This window comes from Anabrus simplex, chromosome 1 (assembly GCF_040414725.1).
Source record: "Anabrus simplex isolate iqAnaSimp1 chromosome 1, ASM4041472v1, whole genome shotgun sequence".
Taxonomy (NCBI): Eukaryota; Metazoa; Arthropoda; class Insecta; order Orthoptera; family Tettigoniidae; genus Anabrus; species Anabrus simplex.
In genome coordinates this window covers 795,409,550-795,416,952 of record NC_090265.1, presented here as the reverse complement: position 1 = coordinate 795,416,952, position 7,403 = coordinate 795,409,550, and the positions used below count along the sequence as shown (strand labels likewise).

Here is a 7,403-nt window from a genome sequence, read left to right as displayed (position 1 = left end):
TAGGGCTAAACGCCACATTTATGCCTGGGTGCCCCATTCTCAGCAAATATCAGGCATTACGAAACCGTGGTAAAACACTTACCGTGGTATTGTCATTAACCTGTTGCACCATTGCTAATCCTTGGTTTCGAAATCGAGGTTTCTTGACGCTCGTTTTTCTCGCTATTATTCCCCTCGGAAGTAATTCAAAGCAGTATTCGGAAGGCAGTGATGGGATCGACAGTCAGTCATGTTTAATTTATCCAGAAGGCAGTGATATTTTTTTGACAGTCATGTGTCTCTAATTTATCCTGTTCCCAGTTGTTTACATTTCGTCTGGAATCGCCAGCTGTCTTTTTATTTACAGGACAAATATTACTTAAATTATTTTACACTTGTATAAACACTGTTTTATAATCATTTTCCTCATTTTTCTCCTTATCAGCATTATTGTAGTAATTTTTATCATATCTTCTATTACAACACAAGGAATGACGAACGAGAACGCCGAATTTTAGAGCATTTGAAACTGAAATTTTCATTGACTTGGATTACTTCTTGGCGAAACAGGATTATTTTTACAAGTTGGGAACTCGAGTTGGTCACCTATTAACTGTAACAAGGACGCCACAGTCTCCTTCTCTCTGTCGATCATCCTCGCGATATTGTAGACACAAGATATGTGGTGCCAAGCCCATTTTAACGGTAACATCACGGCACATTCGATCGCTCATTCTCGACCGCTAAACTTTTAAATTGGATCACGACACATTTGATGGACGTAATATACAACTTACTCGTGAGGTTATGTGCCTTACGTAGGCCTTAAAGCCTCCGTTAGCTGCTTAACCGCTCGCTCACGAATGGTTAACTTTTAAACGCGGTAAAACGTCACAAATTTCAAAACCGGGCTTGATGCAACTGAAACTCAACTTAAGCATGGTAAGCTATCCATTTTACCACGGTTAAGTCTTACCCGAGGTTGACATAACCGGGTAGGTTAAGTCTTACCCGAGGTTGACATAACCGGGTATTAGTGTACAAAGGCGCTTCAAAAAGTAAGGTCACAAGAGCCAGCACTGAGAAACTCTTTTCCACTGGACACACTGGCTACTGATACGTATTACTATTCAACCAGTAACCATTCATGTCCAAGCACTTGCTCTAATGGTACACGTTGCAAGACAACGCCAGGCCACACGCAGCCAACAATACGGCGCTTCCAGTGAGAGTACTGAACCATCCTCCCTACAACCTCGACCTGGCACTCAGTGATTTCCATCTCTTCGGATCGTTGAAGGAGTAAAGGTAAATACCGTCAATGACACCGGAAGATGGAGAAGCACGGAAGTAATGAAAGATTTATGCAATTACGCTCTCCTCTCGGTAACTCCTCAATTCTGAAAAAAATGCATTCATCAAGCCAGAAAATTCAGAAATATTACTGGGATAACGAAGAACTTCCTGACAACATCCCTTCGATGGAACTTATTATATAAGGCGTAATCAAAAAGTTTTCGTTTGAGGGCGTTGCTGCAGCGGACATGCAATGTAGCGCGACTCCGATGTGGGTATATAAGCACGGATATGTAGGTAAAGGGATTAGAGTAGCAGTCGTGTCGTGCCGAGGTGCGTGCGTTAAATGTGGCCACGTGAACTATGGCGACGTTATTACCAAATGCGTCCAAACAGGACCAACGTGCACTTATTCTGTTCTTAGCTGCCGAAGGACAAACATCGATGGTCATTCATCGGAGAATGAAGACTGTGCATGGGGCAGCATATCTCTCGAAAACCACCGTTGTGGTATGGTGTACCAAGTTCCGTGCGGGTCGCGTTTCGACACAAGACGCCGGTCGATCTGGGAGGCCAGCCTCATCCGTCACGGACAACAAGCGGGCGGTGGATGAGGCGATGCGGGCCTAAAGTCCTGATCTCTCTCCATGCGATTATCCTACCTTCGGTCCCCTCAAAAACGCCTTTAAGGACCAATGCTTCCTGTTGGACGAGGATGTGCAGCAGGCCGTTCCGGACTCCTTCACGCAGCAGGACACGGTGTTTTACCACACGGGGATCTTCAACCTGCTGCGACGGTGGGATGAGTGCCTCAATACTCACGGCGATTGTGCCTGATTGGCATCCTGATTTAGAACTGTACGGCCGTCCAACGGAAACGTTTTGATCGCCCATTATAATGAACATGGATTCGAACTCACATTCGGGAGGAACCGACAACTCTGATGATGTAATTGTGTAAATATGAATTATTTACTTCTTTTGTACATACGCAAATGCGAATGGCGATGACTAAATCTGATGTCTGAATATTATGTACACAACAAAGACAATACTTTTAAACAATAAGCAGCTCACCATTTTAAACGAACCGTTGGAGGTCCAAAGCACTCATGCAAGTAGCTGTCCTCTCGCTTGGAGTTCATGCAATTTCCCGCTCAAATAATAATCGGTATGAAATATATGGATACGTGTAGGCTTTCTATAAATTTCGATTACGGGAGCAGTAATTGCATCGCTCATATCGATGTTAATCACAGCTTTGTCAGGCTTCGCCGGACTGAGAAACCCATTACAAATAAAACTGATAACAGCTTCTAAAGCTGTAGTTATAAACTCTTGAAAACCCACAACCTGCTTTCCAGTCAACGACCGGATCAGGGATGGAGGATAGGAATTGTGCCGGCTGCCGAAGCCTGTCGCACTCCTCTGGGGCGATGAATAATGACTGACAGATGAAATTAAATGATAGTGGAGAGTGTTGCTGGAATTAAATATGACAGGTAAAACCGGAGTTCCCGCAGAAAAACCTGTCCCGCCTCCGCTTTGTCCAGTACAAATCTCACATGGAGTTACAGGGATTTGAACTACGCAACCCAGCGGTGAGAGGCCGATGCGCTGCCGTCTGAGCCACGGAGGCTACTGACAAAATCTTATGAGTTTGAAATATTGTTTAGGACACTTAAGGCTATGGCACATTAAATTTGTATTGTATTTTCGGATGAGGCGTTTTGAAGTTACGTAGTTTTAAAGTCGAGGTTTGCGCGTAGAATGCCAACAAAAACACAGGGTCCTTTTTTTTCGTTCCAATTACGAAAGTTGGAGACTTAAATATTTATATATATATTTGGCACTCGGCAAGTAGCCATGCATCCAGCAAAACATCATGTATAAATACGTGAAGTGCATACCATACACTGACTGACAGAGCAAATGCAACACCAAGAAGGAATGGTCAGAACTTTATGCCAATTGCAGGGTAGACTGACGTCACTGAGGTATGCTCATGATGTGAAATGCGCCGCTGTGCTGCGCACGTAGCGAACGATAAATGGGACACGGCGTTGGCGAATGGCCCACTTCGTACCGTGATTTCTCAGCCGACAGTCATTGTAGAACGTGTTGTCGTGTGCCACAGGACACGTGTATAGCTAAGAATGCCAGGCCGCCGTCAACGGAGGCATTTCCAGCAGACAGACGACTTTACGAGGGGTATGGTGATCGGGCTGAGAAGGGCAGGTTGGTCGCTTCGTCAAATCGCAGCCGATACCCATAGGGATGTGTCCACGGTGCAGCGCCTGTGGCGAAGATGGTTGGCGCAGGGACATGTGGCACGTGCGACGGGTCCAGGCGCAGCCCGAGTGACGTCAGCACGCGAGGATCGGCGCATCCGCCGCCAAGCGGTGGCAGCCCCGCACGCCACGTCAACCGCCATTCTTCAGCATGTGCAAGACACCCTGGCTGTTCCAATATCGACCAGAACAATTTCCCGTCGATTGGTTGAAGGAGGCCTGCACTCCCCTCCCGGCGTCCGCTCAGAAGACTACCATTGACTCCACAGCATAGACGTGCACGCCTGGCATGGTGCCGGGCTAGAGCGACTTGGATGAGGGAATGGCGGAACGTCGTGTTCTCCGATGAGTCACGCTTCTGTTCTGTCAGTGATAGTCACCGCAGACGAGTGTGGCGTCGGCGTGGAGAAAGGTCAAATCCGGCAGTAACTGTGGAGCGCCCTACCGCTAGACAACGCGGCATCATGGTTTGGGGCGCTATTGCGTATGATTCCACGTCACCTCTAGTGCGTATTCAAGGCACGTTAAATGCCCACCGCTACGTGCAGCATGTGCTGCGGCCGGTGGCACTCCCGTACCTTCAGGGGCTGCCCAATGCTCTGTTTCAGCAGGATAATGCCCGCCCACACACTGCTCGCATCTCCCAACAGGCTCTACGAGGTGTACAGATGCTTCCGTGGCCAGCGTACTCTCCGGATCTCTCACCAATCGAACACGTGTGGGATCTCATTGGACGTCGTTTGCAAACTCTGCCCCAGCCTCGTACGGACGACCAACTGTGGCAAATGGTTGACAGAGAATGGAGAACCATCCCTCAGGACACCATCCGGCACTCTTATTGACTCTGTACCTCGACGTGTTTCTGCGTGCATCGCCGCTCACGGTGGTCCTACATCCTACTGAGTCGATGCCGTGCGCATTGTGTAACCTGCATATAGGTTTGAAATAAACATCAATTATTCGTCCGTGCCGTCTCTGTTTTTTCCCAACTTTCATCCCTTTCGAACCACTCCTCCTTGGTGTTGCATTGTCACTGTCAGTCAGTGTATATAAATTAACACTATATACAGTCGCTCGCATAAGTATTCGTCCATGTGTCCTTTTCATATACTGAACACTAAAACTGCATTATAAGGCTTCGGATACGTTCAGAAACAAACACGCAGTGAATATGCAATATATATGCACTATAATACCGGCAGAATATACCTCTTGCACGTCAGTGCTCTTTAATAATGAAGAATGAGTGTTGTTGGGCTAGGAAATGGCAACGCAAAAGTATTCGTCCGCCTTGTGCATTATCTTGTGTAACGAACACAGCATTGAGGAAGGGGGACAAATCACCAAGCTCAGTCCATCAGTGATACGGGCAGTGTCGGTGAGATAACATTTAGTGCATGCCCCGAGTACGATGGGAAAGATAAGGAAACGAATTGTTGTTGAACGCCAACGAATTATCCAACTCCACATACTTGTTAATTCGTGAAGAGTAATTGCTGAAAAACAGGAATACCGCGAACTACAGTCACAAGTATCATTCAACGATACAAGACCAGTGCAACTTAATCAATAGAGCAAGAACTGGGCGGTCGAGGAAGCTGACAACACGCGAAGAGCGAAGCATAATACACACCGTCCAGAAAAATCCCCATGTGTCTGGACCTGTGCTTCGAACAAAAGTACAAACCTCCACTGGGAAGAACATCAGCACCGACACCGTACGACGTGTGTTACACAGAGCTGGTTTGCAGGGGTGTACAGGCCGGAAGAAGCCGTGGATAAGTGAGGTGAACCATAAGAAGAGGGTGGCGTTCGCTAAACAGTACGTTATGAAGCCACCAGCATTATGGAAGCGCTTGTTGTTTACGGACGAGAGCAAATTCTGTTTGTTCAATTGCTCTGGAAAGCGACGTGTATGGAGAAACAAGAACGCTGAGCTCCAAAGTCAAAATCTGCAACCAACCGCAAAATATAGAGGAGGTTGCATAATGGTATGTGGGTGTATGTCGGCGGCGGGGTATCCAACTGCCATATAATACCTGAACGGATAGATAAGATGGTATATTTGAGTATATTAAAGCAACACTTAACACCCAGCGAGGCAAAATAAGGTCTTAGTTGTGGGTACTTCTTCCAGCAAGATAATGACCCTAAATACACTGCTCGTGTTGTTAGAAAATGGCTACTCTACAATATACCTCATGTGCTGCAGACACCACCCCACTCCCCAGACTTAAACCCCATACATCATTAATGTGCGGAATTAAAATTTACACTGAGCAAGCAGCGTATTCCAAATAAAAAAAAGCTCTGAAGAATACTTCATGGAAGAATGGCACGAAATAGGCCCGGAAGTGACAGAAAAACTGGTGACATCCATGCCGAAACGCCTTCAAGCCGTGATTGGTTCCAAAGAACGTTCGACCCACTACTGATATTTAGAAAACGACTGAACATTCCTTGATTTCTTATTGTGGACGAATACTTTTGCAACGTGACTTTTCTGCAAGCAGTGTGATTGTTTTTATTTGTTCCAAATGCCAGTGCTTATGGTGCTATAAATTATGTCCTCAGATGTACAGATGGCAAATAAAACATACGATTACTTGTTTGCAATTAACTTCTTTATTGTATTGGTGCTATTGTCTATTGTCCTCACATAAAGAGCGCGGACGAATAATTTTGCGAGCAGCTGTATAAAATACATGCAACAGATGAAAAATCTCAATACCAAGAAAATGGAACTCATTGTACTCACTTCACAGCACAAGGAAAAGAACCTTCGGCGTTAAATGTATAATTTAGATCTTCAGATCAGTCATATGTAAAAACTGGGCAAGTGCCTAAATATTATCAGATTACTAAACATATTACGTTGGCAGGAAAAGGGACGCGAATAAGGGCCAATTTGTCATATAACACCCTTTATGCCTGTCGATTTTTACTGCCACCGACAATGATGTGGCTGAGATCGGCAATTTCCTCTAGGTCCTTGTGGCACATAGAAGAATCCACTACACTAATCCGATGAAGATGATTTGGGTGGCAGTCATGACCGAGACGGTTGCGTATGATCGACGTAAGATGTCACCTACTAACACGTAATTTGTCAAACCACAGTCTTGCTGGAATGCGAGGCTGATGAGCAGCGTAGTGTCGTCTTTTAATCTCCTGAGTTATGTTCCAGTTATTCGACCAGTCATTGTGAGATTTGCTCCGTAGTAATGGTATGAAGTCCGAATACGGAACCGCTATACTATAGCGTGACAGGTTCCGTCAAAGATGGTCTGCTTTGCTAGATTATCAACTATTTCGTTATGCTGTCCTTTCAGCCAAAGATGCTGATTATTTTTGCTCTGATTAAACGACTAAAGCAAAACCCTACTGGAGAACTGTTATACTACTGTGTGATGACAAGCGGTTCGCACGTTCAGCTGGTAAACATGACCCTCAATCAAGTCGTGCTTGAGGTTCTGGTTCGGGACCACAGATGGCGATAACGAATGAAAGTGACCTCCATTCCTCTCAACACGTGAATAGGCACGCTATTATGCACGGTTAGATTTCATTTTTCATGAGTCCAATTCGACGTCGTTATACCAAGGAAATCTCGTCAACAAAATTGTTCGTACTTGTTGAAATTCGTTCTTATAACCCGAATATTATCGATCAGTGACGAATGTGAAATTAGAGCCCAAAACAAGCGAAATGTTAGATAGTCACTGTGAGAAAGCTGTACCGCCATTCAGATTAAGAGCTGCGACGTATTTAACTTGAAGTATATTATTAACTCATTCTCGGCACTTTGAAAGCGGTGAATTATTACCAAACGTCGAA

General features: G+C 45.4%; 1 protein-coding gene across 4 annotated transcripts in view; it reads right to left on the bottom strand.

Annotated features, from left to right (window-relative positions):
* Positions 1-7,403, bottom strand: part of LOC136857542 (NAD kinase) — a 933,739-nt gene that overhangs the window by 352,652 nt on the left and 573,684 nt on the right. The gene's annotated exons all lie outside the window — the stretch shown is intronic.